Raw genomic sequence first — 14,379 nt, forward strand, 5'->3', positions numbered from 1 at the left:
TTAGAGGGAACAAGTGCTGGGCTTGCATGAGAACAGGTCCATTAGAGAATTTCACTTATACAGAACAATGAGCAATGGCAAAGTTTAGGCTGTGAGAGGAAGGAGGTTATTACTTGTGGTTGCTTAATGTGTGTTTTCATCTCGCTCTTGCTGACTGCTCTTTCTGCCTCTCAGGGGAAAGAAGAAGCAGCTTTTGTCTATGTAGTCTACCTATAAAACCTTGTTTATTTCAGGAGCCACATCTCACAAAGAGCTCTGAGCATTGATTTTTTGAGACTGATGCTTTAATGGAAATAAGCATTTATATGTTAGTTTCCAGAATGTCTTCATTTAATCAGCTCTTGCTTTCAGAAAGGCTGCATTGCACTTCTTCCCTAGAAACCCTGAGGCACCAGGGAGCGCAGGTGCAGCCACTTGCCTCAACTGTTGAGTACAATCTGTAGAATTCTATCTTTCACTTGTTAAAGATGTAGAACCATCTTTTCACTGTATCTAACGTGTTACAGATGATAGCTGTGACATGGTCACTCCGTTACTGTGTTCTGTGTAAGTGAAGCACCAAGTCAGTACCTTTAAACATTAACTTACTTGCTTAGCAAAAAGCTGTAGCAGTACCAGGTACCCACATCTGGACTGGGAACATTGTAGCTGATTATGTTAGTCTCCAAAGTCTGCCAAGAGTTTTTAGAAAAGAAAAATTGACTCTAAATAGCCTTTCTAAAGGAAACCTAAAGTAAAAGTGAGTTAATGAAGTTGGAAAATTCATCAATGTTGACCAGTTATTAGGGAGGTAAAACCTTGTATTTATGGAAGAGCTAAAGTTCTAGCCATGAAATGCTGCATGATTATAGACTCAGGAAACTTTATTTGGGTAGGAAGAAGTGTTTTAATTTCAGTCTGCTCCAGTCAACCTTTCTGTAATACTCCATGATGTTAAATGAGAAGTAATGACTGTTTTTAAAAGTTATTTTGAAGTAAACTTGCATGTTCCATATAAGCTGGGAGAATAAACTGAATGTTACGTACACTTTGATCTGCTTTTGTGATAAAGATGCCTGCTGTGTTTATTCAGCTATACTTCAGTGCTTTACCCTTTCCATTTCTATGGAATTTTCTGACTCTGTTAGTTTAAATTCTCCTGTTTCTCTAAAGAATGGTGATTGAACTTTTCTGTGCACAGGTCTGACTTTAAAAAGGCAGTAAAATAGCAAGTTTTGAAACGCTTTGCTTCCCACTTTTAGTTCTGTGATGTGGACATCTGATCTAGAAAAATCTTAATGCGGTTATGTGTGGTTTGATTTTATTAAAATTAATTTTGCCCCAAACTTCCCAACATAACTTGTCAGTTCAGTTTTATTGTGGATGCAGAACTGTGTGCTGTTATAAAGCCTGTGTGCTTTTGCCATTTAGACATTGTAATCTATTCCTACTCTTCGTTTTAAAAGCTTCTAAATTTGATAGTATTTGTAATTTACTAATGGGATGTTAGTTGTGCATAAATTGTAGTAGGAATGGTCAGTTGTGAGAAATTAGTGTGTACTTTTCTCCCTACCCCCTTCATTCTGGTGTATGACACTAAATTGACAACTTACTTGCTGGGGCACAGCTGTGATATGACTCTTTTTGCCAAATGGAGTTGTCAGGTCTCCTGTGCATTAATGTTCTAAAGCTGATCCTATAAGCTCTGTGTGTGTGTGTTGGACAACTCTTATTTTTATGTCTAAAGAAATGGGGGATTAATTGTATTACAGTGTCTTCAAAAGCGAGTGTTCTGTTCTTCAGGAGAACCTTGACAAGTTATTCTAGTAATTAATAAATCTCTTTGTATGGACAGGCATTCAGATTTTTGAAATCAGAGGCTTATCTGTGCTAAGTAAAGCAGAGTCAGAAAGCAGAGTCAGGTATTTTGTTCTTGGTCTGCTAAGATCAAAATTCCTTCTGAATTGGGCAAGCAACTCTTGCATTGTTTTCTGAATATGTTTTCTTCTTTTTTTTTTTTTTTTTTTTTTTTTTTTTTTTTTTTTTTTTTCTTTTTTACTACCTTCGTCTCTGTGAAATAGCTTGTACATGGGCACTGGTGTGCTGCTGACAAGTGTCCGAGTGGTCTAGGTGAAATGAAGTATGAGACTTGTGCGTAGGTGTGGAGAGAGTTCTACAGATACAGCTTAAGAAGAGAGCTGCAGAGAAGTCTGAGTCTGAGGAAACTTATGAAGAGTGGATGCCTTTGAGTACTATTTAATACAAAGGAGATGTTAGGGTAATGAAGGTGATTGATAATCCAAGTTATTAGCTGACAACTTCCCTCCTGAAATGATTACTTATGTAACTCATTTGATTTTCTTAAATTATATAGTGAGAATGAATTGTCTTTGGTGAGTTGCCTTCAGTCTAGCCAGTTTTGTGGTTTAATTCTGACTAGCCATTATTTCAGGTTCTGACTTTGCAACTGCTCCACTGCAGCTTCCCTAAGAAGAAGCTCTTCACTACAAATATGAACAGGTTTGCTTTAAAGTGAAGAGTTGAACAGAAACTGAAGTGGGAAAGAGGCTGAGAGTTCAAAGTGAGAATGCATATTAGTGGAAACACTTTTGTGAGGCTTTTGGAGAGCAGCTTTTGTTTGATTCTGAACTAGTCTGGATGAAGCCCACCTTTTTATAATTGATATTTAAAGTTTTTTTTCCTACTTATTTAATAAAACTTATTTCCTACTTATTTAATAAAACTTGATCGTGAATAAAATTAATTTTCTTCTTGTCAAACCTGGTTTTCCATTATTCTTCAAGTAGGAAAGCCTAAAACTTGTAGCAAACTTAAAAGGAACAGATCTTAGCCTAGAAAGGCACATTTTCATACTGTGAAGATGAAACATTTCCTGCTTCTTTCTGCATGTGGCATGCAGGCTCAAAGCAGGCAGAACTTAAGAAGCAGCTTTTCCCTGGGTATGGTTTCCAGTTCTTGTGCCTTTAGATCAGCACCATTCTTCTAAATCCTGAGAGTGTTTTCAGGAGGGCTTTGCTGCCTGTTGCTGCTGTAGCTCCAAGATCAGGTTCTGGTTTCAGAGCGATTGCTGACCTACAGGCTGACTGAATTGTGCAAGGAAAGAGCTTCCTTCACAAGTCCTGGAGCAGTCAGTGCACAGTTATTTTCCATTGAGGTGGCTTGTTTTATTAGCACAGAGAGAATGGTGTCTGCACCTAGGAATTACTCAGACCATGAGCAAAGGTATGGGATGCTTTAAAACTCTTGCAGTTCAGGGCAGGTTCTGCCTCATGGCTCCCAGGTCCCACGCTGCGTTAGCGAAAGCAAGGCAGATCCTGGGTGAGGCAGGTGTAGAACAAGTCTTTTCTTCCTCCCACGGTCTTATTTTAAGTTTGATCTTTTCCTCCCCCCCCCCCCCCTTCATTTTCAGGGGTTAAAAAATACAGTAGTTTCTGAAGACAAAAAGGGTGTGTTCAAAAGATACTTCAAGGAGAGAAAATAAATATAAGAAATTAAGTAATTAGGGGTTTTGAGTACATGGGGAGGACTATCTGTTTAAATAAAAGTGATTTGCAAAGCTTCTGTGTCTTGTTGGTTTGTTTGGGTGTTTTTTTTAATGGATTCTGGAGCCACAACATCTATGGTTCTTTTAAAATCAATTCTGCATACAAAAGTGAGGGAGGGATCTCACAGTTATGACAAGTCACAAGTCTGTAATTTCATTTTGCAATTAGTTCAGTTATGCCAACTGAAGCTTTTAATGCTTACAAGTTCAGTACTGTTCATTATTAATAAAACAATTAGAATTTGTGTTAAAACAGCTAAATACACAGAAATCCTCTGTCACTGGCTTTACTGAGAGTGAAGATATATCCACTGAAGCAGACAACTTAATTATTAAATGCTGGCTAAGATGGAACTATGACTGAAATGGATAATATTTTTCAACTAAAAGGACTTAAAATATGAAGACTTGTCTGTAGGAATCCTTCCTCTATAGGCAGTTTCATCCTGGTTGCTAAGAGAGAATCTTGGGTCAGTTGGTAGCAGTAGAGATGGAAAAATGGCCATTTCCAGTTTGTCCCCTGAGCCTCAACTCTACAGAGATGATGGCAGTGTGAACCACAAGGGCCTATTGACCATTCCTAGAGGGTATTTGGTGTTTCTATTCTGACTTTAGGAGGCTGAAAGCAAGCTGATGCTACCCAAAAAGAGTGTTAGAAGCACTGAGCAAGAGTTAGCTTTTTAGCGGCTGGTAATGTCAGCTTTTAAGGAAAGGGCTTGCTTTTTGGGTGAGTAAGATGATTTTAGAAGTCATTGTCTTAGAACTGCTACCCAACAAACATGAAGTATTCATCTTTAGAGAAGCTTTGTATTAGTCTTCTGTATTATTCTTAGTATAGCTTTCAGTCACAAAATGGAACTTAAAAACAATAGCTTTGTAGTGAAATGAGTATATATGTCTGGAGACTGGCTAAAGTGCTGCTACTGAAGCAGTTTGGTATTTAGTATCCTTATATCTGGCCCTCTTGGAAAAAGAAATTCTGCAGACAGTAAATTTATCAGAAGAATTTGAGTCTAAAACATGCAGACTTGGAAAGTAGGTTTTCCTTTTGGAGTAACTGGTTGTGAAAGCAGTTTGTCCTTCACAGAAAAGTAATCTGTACAGGTAGCCAGGACACACTGGACAAGAAAGGTGGGGAAAGTGGTTGCATTTATTCATAATTGTTTCTGCTGTGCTCTCAAACTTGAGGACATTTGAGAGACTTCAGGACAAAAAAGGCTGAATTTCTCATGTTTCCTTCACTTTGTTAAATTGGGTGTTTTAAAAAATGTATATTCAAATGAAGTAGGACTAAGATAAGGTCTAGTAATTGTTGACAATTAAAAGTACTAAGTTCCAGTCACATACAAGTGTTCTCTTACATTTGCATTAAAGAAATCTTGTCTGTTTCTTTCTTTAATTGTTTGAATGAAGGCAGACATCAATTTCTTTCAAACTCTTAGTATAATGGATCAAGTGCTGGAAAGATTTGCTTTAATAACTGGGGGAGAATGTTGCCAAAATCCAAAGGGAATTGTGAAATGCAGTTTAGTAATCAGTGCAATGTGTTTTAAACTCAGTCCATGAAGTCTGCCTAGAAGAAAAACTATGGTATTAGGGAAAGCTGTTGGTGTTAATAAAGTCACAAACTAGAAAAGCAAAGACAGACTTAATTTACCATTTACAATTTGACTCCCAAAAGTGTATGTAGCTGTACTGAAACAATTGCTTTCATTGGCAAGACTGCAGTTTACCTTATTTCAATGGGTTGTGTTACTATACCTTAATTATACTTGACCATGAAGTTCCAGGTGGAAGAGATTTTGTCAACACTGAAAAATTGTAAAAAATCCTTTAAAAAAAAATTATGTCCTATCAATGATGTTGTTGGTGCAGATTGAGTAAAAGGCTGAACTTGCAGGCTGTAGTTGTACTTTCTGAAAAGATCGACTACAGGTTACTGTTAGCTCAGTCCTGCTAGGCTGAACCATTAGTGGCTGCCATAGTTTGAAGCACTTCCCAAAGTGGTTCCAGTGCTGGGGAGTTGGTGTGGGACTGGTGCTGCACCCGGGCTGGCTACGAGGAAGAGGTAGGGTGTGAGGTAGCTCTGTGGCTGCCTGGCTTTGAGGTGTGGTCTTGGGATTACTCTACTTGGGTGGGTCCCAGTATTTATATTGGGTAATGAGAGTTTGTCTCTGTGTATTGATTCAGTCTGCAAACAGTGGGGCTGTACAAAATTGGGTCCCAAGTTTAGACTTGTCCACTTTTAGACAATATAGCTGCTGTAACTTTTTTAGCTGCTGTAACTTTTTTCGTGTCTCTGGAGGAAAAGAAAACCCACCCCAAATTCATCTTGTGGTGGCTCTTCTTCATCCTAATAGAGTTAAAAGAATAATATTTCTAATAATATTTCTTTATCAGCCGGACACACCTTTTGTTCCCATAGCTCTATAAAGCGCAGTAGTGTGGACTATGTTTTAGCACATCTCTAAATTGATCTGTTCCAAGTATACTCTGAGTAACTAAAAAAAAAAAAAAAAAAAAAAAAAAAAAAAAAAAAGAGGGACAAAAATCCAAAGCAGCAGCAAAGATAAATGCTTAGACTTCTGGTGAAGAGTATCTTAGCCTAGGGTTTGAGTCACAGGCAGAGTTCTGTTTAAATTAGTGTAGGATCTGGAATACTATTCTGTTAAAATGCTGTCCAAGTGAGCCCCTTTTTTGTAGTTGGTTATTCAGCTTAGAGTACAGGTACTGAGCTAGCCTTTTCTTTTGGCCTTTTCTTGTGCCAAATACACCTCAAGTGTTAGCATTTATGAAATTCCTTGTCCAGATAGTAAAGTACAGAGTTGCCTCTGATACCCTATTGAGTACATGGGCTTATGTAAGCAGTGCAAATGTGTTTGGGTAGGTGTCATTAATGAACTTGAAGTTTTTGTCTAACTCTTATTTTCTCTAAGCACTTAAAAAGTGTTCTTCTCTTAGATAATGCATATTAGCTTGTATAAAAGCATACCTGGTGAGCTCATTGAGCTTAGAGGCATTAGGGACTGGTATCTCTCTCTCGGCCTCTCTCCATGTGCTCACCACCCCAGCAGCTCTCCTTTTTTATGAGAGAGAAGGGTGTCAGCTGTAAAATGCAACCAGTCTTGTCTCTGGCATGCAGATATCCACTCTCTCCATGTTTAACGTCTTGATATTTAGGCAAGGCTTACACTGAGAATCTCTTATTTTGCTTGTTTTTTCCTTTGGTGCACCATTCTGAACTACACCAATGTAGGCTATGGTAAATCTTCTACTAGGTCAAATGATTTTATAGTTGGAAATTAGGTGCAATACAATTTCACCTTAAGTAGCAAGTCTCTGTTTTATTTGAACTATAGCTTACTCTGTATATCACACTGTACATTTTTTTTAAACTTCAAATGTTGGATCTCCTCATACTCCTTGGCAAATTACTCCAGTGTCTAAGAATAAGCTACAAATGTTCATCTAATATCAAATGCCGGGTACTTGATCTAGCAGGAAAAAAACAAAAGATGAAAAGAAGTTTGAAGTCTTTGTCATTCAGATTATGACCTAGTTGTTGCTTTATTTTCTATTTCAGAAGTCAGTTAAGCAAAATATAAGAACTCAATTTTCATGTACGTGTGAGAGTGGGATGAGTTTCTCTTAAAACATGGGCACCTGAGCTGTAGGTACCAGTTGGGGATGAGGGAGACCTGTCAATGGGCTTTCCCTGCCTATGTGTTGCATGGTCATTTATTCTGTCTCTTGCAGCATTAAATACTCACCTTGTCCTCACTTTCTTACCAACATAATTAGAATTCATGCTAGTCTCTAGTTTAGCCTATATTCTTTTTCGTGTGTACATGATCTTATGTTTGACTTGTCATAATGCATATTGAAATAATTTTACTGTTGAAAGGACTTTGTCACCATAACTAGTCCTTTATTGCTACTTCTGAATTGTTGGTTTCTGATACTGGCAGATTATGCTGTTGAATATACTTCTTTGCAGACATAAGTGCAATATAAGAAATATTAAGCATAATACTAATCTCTGCTGGACACAAATAGAAAATAGAAGCATCTCCTTCTTTACCATATGGACTTCTGTTTACCTGTTAATCCAATTAATTGATCACATAGGTAGGTCAGCATTTAACCCAATTGAAATTAAGATTATGCAAATTTTATGGGATTTATATGCCTTTAGTTAATTTCCTTGAAACCATGATACTAGAGGTTAATTTGTGGATATGGTCGTTCTTGGGACAGAAGCTCAGAACTTATGAGAGAAATAGGGAGATTGCACTTCATTCTTTATTTGACAAATAATTGTATTACAGAGGTCTGGAGGTATCTATGTAGATAGAGAGAAAAGAAAGATTTAATTACTGTATTTTTATATGATCTGATTAATTCCCAAATTAGTAATGTAAGAAACCATGGCTTACAAATGAGTTTAGCAGCCCTGCCATTATTTGCTGAATAGCTAGTATGGACATTGCAAGAGCTTCCAAGATGTGAAGCAAACATTAGAATTGTCGACTGTTCCTGCTAAAAGTATTTTATTTTCTGAATGTAAAAAGTTCCTACAATGTAAAAAGCAGGATATGAAATCAAATATTTCTGCAGTGTGGTTATGACTGAATTGCACAAGTCAAAACTTGTCCTTTCCTCTTTACCAGGAACTCTTTACTCGTTTATATACACTCCAAATAGTGCATAGGATATGCTTCAAATCAGTCTATTCTAAGTTGTTTAGATGAACTTCTCTCAAGTAGCTCTCAGGAAGATGGAGTTTAGTATTGTCTTATACTCATTTTTCTGAAGAAGTTGATAAAGCTACTGTACTTCACTACTCTTTTTTGGTGCAAAATTATGTCAAAACTTTCAGAAATAACGCCATAAAAAGCAATCTGGAGTCTTTAAAATAGTATTCTGTGCAATACATGTGAAAGCAGTTTCTGAAAAAATCTTGTTGGAAACCTCATTTGGCAGCCTTCAATTTAAAGGAATAACAAAATGAGTCATTCTTAAAGCATAAAAAAAGAAAATCTATAGTGTATTTTTTGTCCAGTAATAGGAAAAGGATTGACTCTGGATATGAAATGCTGAGCTTTATTGCATTAGGCAGAATTATTAACATTGTATTGTAGAGGCTGTGGCACATTTTTGGCAAGCTGATGCATTCCTCCCTTTCTCTGTTGCTTCCTCCCACTCAAGAGCTTTTGTCTTTTCTATCTGCTTTTTGAAGAGAGAAATGTGGTATGCATAAAGACCACTGAAACTGTAACTCAAGTTTGGATTTGATGTAAAGCTAAACTGTTACCATAAATTCAGATTACAGAAAAAACCACAAAACTAAAACCTTTTTTTTTCTTATTTAAATAAAGCCAAATACAGTTAAACTGTAGTAATAGGCAGTAGGGAATTAGCAGCCTGACTTCTGTAGCTCATACCTGGCAGAGCTGAGAAATGACTGTTGTGTGAGGTAATTGTGCTTTCTCCGTGCGTGTTTGTGTATCATCTTTTCTCCTTTGAGAGGAGGCTGTAATGAAAGATGACAATGAGTTAAATATAAGGAAAACCTAACACTTGTCATCGCAAGAAGGTTATGATAGTATGATGCCAACTGCTGTCATGTTCTGTTTTTAGCAAGTGTGGACTTGGTCTGTGGTTTTACTGAGAAACCTTAGTCTCTACTGGATAAATTTAGGGAAGAGCAGTGCAGCCCATATTTTTTTGCTAGAATGGTAGGAACATTTCATCATCAAACATATTGAATGTCCCATGAACTGTACCTGAAAATGGCTGCTTGCCATGAGGTGATACCTTGGAGGATTCTTTTAAGCCTGTTGTACGCAAAACCCCATCAGCAAGGTTCAGAGGTGGCTCCATACACTGCACACACACATAAGAATTTTTATGAACAGCCTTGGAATGCTACATGTGTGGTTGTTTCTAAAACAAACAGATAGTAACTCTTCCCCTCTGCCTCTGTTTATATATAGACATAGATGAATTAAAAAGCTTGATTCATCTGCAAATGGCTTTATATTTATTTAATTTATTGAAACAAGAAGTCTATAAAAGTAGTATCTTTAAATGGATAATGAAGTAATTTAGGACTAATATTTATATGAATAAGTATTTTTATACAACTAGTAATAATTAACTAAAGACATTTCACTGTGATGTTTTACATCTAAGGCTGAAGAATTATGTTACCGAGATGAGAAGAGAGGAGGCAGGGGAGAGGGGGCTGAAGCGGACTCTTCGTAGCCAAGGATATCTAAAAATGGAGCATAAATACTAACACTAATTTTCCTTTTTAGATCTTCTTCAAGTTTTATGCAATAATATATTAGGCTTACATGGAAAGGTTTTGGTAGCAAGAAGAGCTCAGGTGTGGCTTGTGAGAAGTTCCCCTCATGCTTGATATAGCCAGTGCCAGATGGCTCCAAGGTGGAGATGCTGCTGGCCAAGGCTGAGCCCGTGCAATGGTGGGATAACAGGTTTAAGAAGGGAAAAAAATATTTCTGTGTGGGAACAGTTGCAGACAGACAGGAGTGAGCATATGAGAGAAGCAGTCTGCTGTCGCCAAGGTCAGTGAAGGAGGGCCAGGAGAGGCTTCAGGTGCTGGAGCAGAGATTTCCCGGCAGCCTGTGGGTGGAGACTGTGGCGAGCCAGGCTGCGTCCCTGTAGCATGTGGAGATCCAAGGTGAAGCAGACACCCACTTGGAACCCCTGGAGACCCCCATGCCAAGGCAAGTGGGTGCCTAAGGGAGACTGTGACCCTATGGGAAGCCTGTGCTAGAGGATGCTTTGGCAGGACCTGTGGACCATGGAGAGAGAAATGCAGGCTGAAGCATGTCTGCTGCCAGGACATGTGACCCCACAGGGGACCTCTGGTGGAGCAGTCTGTTCCTAAAGGACTCTACCCTGTGGTTGGGACTCATGCTGGAGCAGTGGGTTCATGAATTGCAGCCCATGGGAAGGACTCATGTTGCAGAAGTTCATGGAGGATAATCTCCCATGAGAGAGACCCCATCCTGAAGCAGGGAGAAAGTTGTTTCTCATTGTCCTACTCTGATTTGATTGGTTATAAATTAAATTGACTTGCAAGTCAAGATTGTTTTGCCCATGACAGTAATTGGTGAGTGATGATCCTGTCCTTACCTTGACCCAAGAGCCTTTCACTGTATTTTCTCTGCCCTGACCAGTTAAAGAGTGGGAATGATAGGAATGTCTTTGGTGGACACCTGATGTCCAGCCAAGGTCAGCCCACCACAAAATTATAACTATTACATGAAATTTCTGAAATAACCAGAACAGCTAGCAATTTGATTGTGGTAAATATCTGGCTATTTCCAGACAAATCTTTTCAAGTGATAGCAAATAAAGTGTTTTCAAGTGACAGCAAATTTAAAAAGTGTCAGGGAAGTATCTAAATAAATATATTGTCTAGGAGATTGTCATGGAAGTTCAGAGATGCTTAGGAGTGGGCTTCTGTATTACTGGTGCAGTGTTGCATCTTGACAGCTCTTGTCCCCAAAAGATTTGGTGGGGTCAAAAGTTTTTAAGTATTCAGCTATCACACAAACCTTTCATCTGTGTTAAGTCCTAATCCGTAGTGGTATGCTGGCATTATGGCCTTTTTAGCTCATACATAATCTTAGTATACACTGCCTGACCACTGTTGCCATTTTCTGCCATTTGCATTTTTGTAATGAAACTGCAGGACTACTTTGTACTGTCACAGAGTTTTTCTCAAGAATAGACTAAAGAGCATGCTCATTTTGGTAAAGTTGAATTAGGGAAACATTAGTTGGGTGAGTAATACCGTTCTTTTGTCCATGTGGGCAAACCAGTTTTTCTCGTTCAGTGGTAACCAGCATAATGTAAAATATGTGTATTTGGGTCATAGTTTCTTTGTTTCATTTATGATCTAGCATTTTGGGAGGATTGTTTTAAGTTTTCCTGTTCTGCTTCTAATGATCTTGAAATTTCAGATTTGGAAGCCATAATGAAACTAGCAATTTGAGAAACCAGCTTTGGAAAACTAGCACAAAATTTCATAATTCAGCACCTGGACCCTTTTATTTTCGCTTTTCCTTTATGAAAGTTAAGTGCTGGTTGTTTTCTCAGCAGATGTGTACAGATGTCACTGTTATGCTTAGGTGCCATTTAATGCAGGTAGGTGACCTCGTGGGGACTTAAATTGTAATATTCAGTAGCATGGACCTAGTCATATCAATATTTCTGAAAACTGAATGTCCATAAGCAGATTCCTTGAGAAATTTGGCTTAGCAGTGCTCACTGTTAGTCTTGTCACTTAGTGCTCAGGAAGGGTTTGATGAGCTTGTTGCTGGCTTTCATATTGAAGACTGACCTATGATAGATATAGCTCTGGAGAGAAACTCCTTATTAAGGATATGTTTCCTCTCCTTATATATAAGGAAAGGAAATTGTATCTATACAATAGAATAAGAAACTATTGCCATTTTGTTCAGTTTTGAACATACTGGAATTAAAAACCAGTAACAGAAAAAACAGTCCTAATACTAAACGTACTTGATGGGTTTTTTCTTTTTTTTCTTCTCTCCCAGACTCACACAGCATAAACAGATATATATCATACAACAAAATTTTTTTGGTTGAAGATTGTTAGCAGTGGCCATTGAATAGGGTGAGATCTGATTAAAAACACAGAAATCCTCTTTATGGAAAAGAAGTAATATTATGAAATGGTCCATGGTATTGAAATTATAATTTATAATAGTTAATTGAAGTTTCTCAGTTTTGTAAAGTAAACTCCATTTCTTTAGATGTCCAAGTAGTAAAGGACCATTGTCTCATCCATTCTAAAATTTCCTGATGGGCTGTGTCTGACCTGTGGATCACTAGTAAGATTTTTACTTTGCTGAAGCTTTGTTCTGCATGTTTTGCTAAAAAGCTAAATACTGTGACTGTAACAGACCTTTGTATCTGTTAATTAGTAAATGCCATCAGTTTCTGGACAAAAAAAAAATCTTTTAATAAAATTACTTCTTGTCAGTTGATCACACTTTTTCCTTGGTGAGTACAGAAATAACCAGTAGAGATGCAGGCAGTCTCTGCTTTCCATGCTCAGATGCCTCTTTAGATGTGTGAAGTGCTGAGTGGTGTGACCCATTGTCCTGTTTCAAAACAGGCTTTCAAATGCTTGGTCAGAATTGAGTCAATAGGACAGGGCTCTGAGTGTCCTGGCCTGTAGGGATGCTTGAGATGTTACAGGTCTCATGTTAATACCTGGATTTTCAATAAATGTATTGAGAAGAGATGTAATTTTGCTTTTTGAATGGGTGGATGTTAATAGAACTAGAGCAGTAACTGGAAAATGAGTAAAATTTAAATAAATAACACTAATTTTCATTGTATCTTGGTTTTATTCTTTACTCATTTGCTTTGATACCTGTTTCATTGAGTTTTAAATCTGATGGGTTAAACCACCTCTCACCAATGCCTACTGGGACACTGAGCCATTGACCACTACTCTCTGGATGCAGCCAGCAGCTCAGTGTCCCAAAGGACATTGGTGACAAACGGTGTCCCTCAGGTGTCTGTGCTATTTAATATCTTCATTAATGATGTAGTTAAAGGGATCAGGTGCACCCTCAGAAAATTTGCTGATGACATCCTTTGCTCTGCTGAGACCCCACCCACAGTGCTGCATCCAGCTCTGGGGTCCCCTGCATGGGAAGGACACAGACCTCTTGGAGTGAGTCCAGAGAAGGGCTATGGAGACGATTAGAGGGATGGAGCACCTCTCTTCTAAGGAAAGGCTGAAAGAACTGGAATTGTTCAGCCAGGAGAAGGCTCTGGGTAGACCTTATTGCAGGCTTCAGTGCTCCAAGGGACTATTAGAAAGACAAATATTTTAGCAAAGTCTGTTGCAACAGGACAAGGAGTAATCACTTCAAGCTGAAGGAGTCTATTTAGATAGATATATGTAGGAAATGTTTTACATTTCTTAAATGAGAGGGTGGTGAAACACTGGAACAGATTGCTCTGAGAGGTGGTGGACAGCCCATCCCTGGCAGTGTTTGAGGTAAGGTTGAGTGGGGCTTTGAACAACCTGATCTAGTTGAAGATATCCCTGCTCATTGCAGGCGACATTGGACTAAATGAACTTTAAAAGCTCTCTTCCAACCCAAACTGTTCTGTGATTCTGTGAAAATGGTATTTTTTGTGCAGGTATGATGCATTTCCAGTAGTAAAAGCACTTGCTCAGGCGGGTCTTTGCATTCACTATCACAGTCAGACAGAAAAAACCCTTTCTGACTGTTTTCTGAAGGTATCACGCTCAACCTTTCTTCTTCTGCCATTCTGCTGTTGATCAGGTTGTGAAAAAGAGTAGATGAAAGAGCTGCATGCTGGGTATTTGAGTTTTAGTGTGGGTTGGGGTCAAACATAAATAGCTGTATTTATAGAGGAAAGAGGGAGAACTGCTGAACTGATTATACTTGTAAATGCACTGGAGTTTTACCTAGAGCACTGAGCTGAAATGAGTACTTGTTTTGGAATAGATTTAATTAAAGTTTTGTTCAAAGGCTTTTTAAAAAACCTGTTAAATCAGTTAGGGAGTTAGTTAGCCACCAATTTAGAGGGAACTGATTAAGGACGTACTGTTGGTTTCCTCAGATTTTCTTTGTTGGTGTTTCTACAGTTGTTCAGATTCCTTGTGCCTTTAAGAATTGCCTCCTATCATACAGTGGTAGAGTGGCTGGAATGCCTCTAGCTGGATATACTGAAGCATATCTGGACTTCTGCAAAACTGGATTTTGTTTATCCCTCTTAGTTGCTAACCT

At 38.2% G+C, this 14,379-nt stretch overlaps 1 protein-coding gene across 6 annotated transcripts in view; it reads left to right on the forward strand.

Moving 5' to 3' along the window:
• NUMB (NUMB endocytic adaptor protein) overlaps nt 1-14,379 on the forward strand; it is a 92,643-nt gene that overhangs the window by 11,979 nt on the left and 66,285 nt on the right. The window lies entirely within an intron of this gene.

Source organism: Ammospiza caudacuta, chromosome 6 (assembly GCF_027887145.1).
Source record: "Ammospiza caudacuta isolate bAmmCau1 chromosome 6, bAmmCau1.pri, whole genome shotgun sequence".
In the NCBI taxonomy this organism is placed as follows: domain Eukaryota; kingdom Metazoa; phylum Chordata; class Aves; order Passeriformes; family Passerellidae; genus Ammospiza; species Ammospiza caudacuta.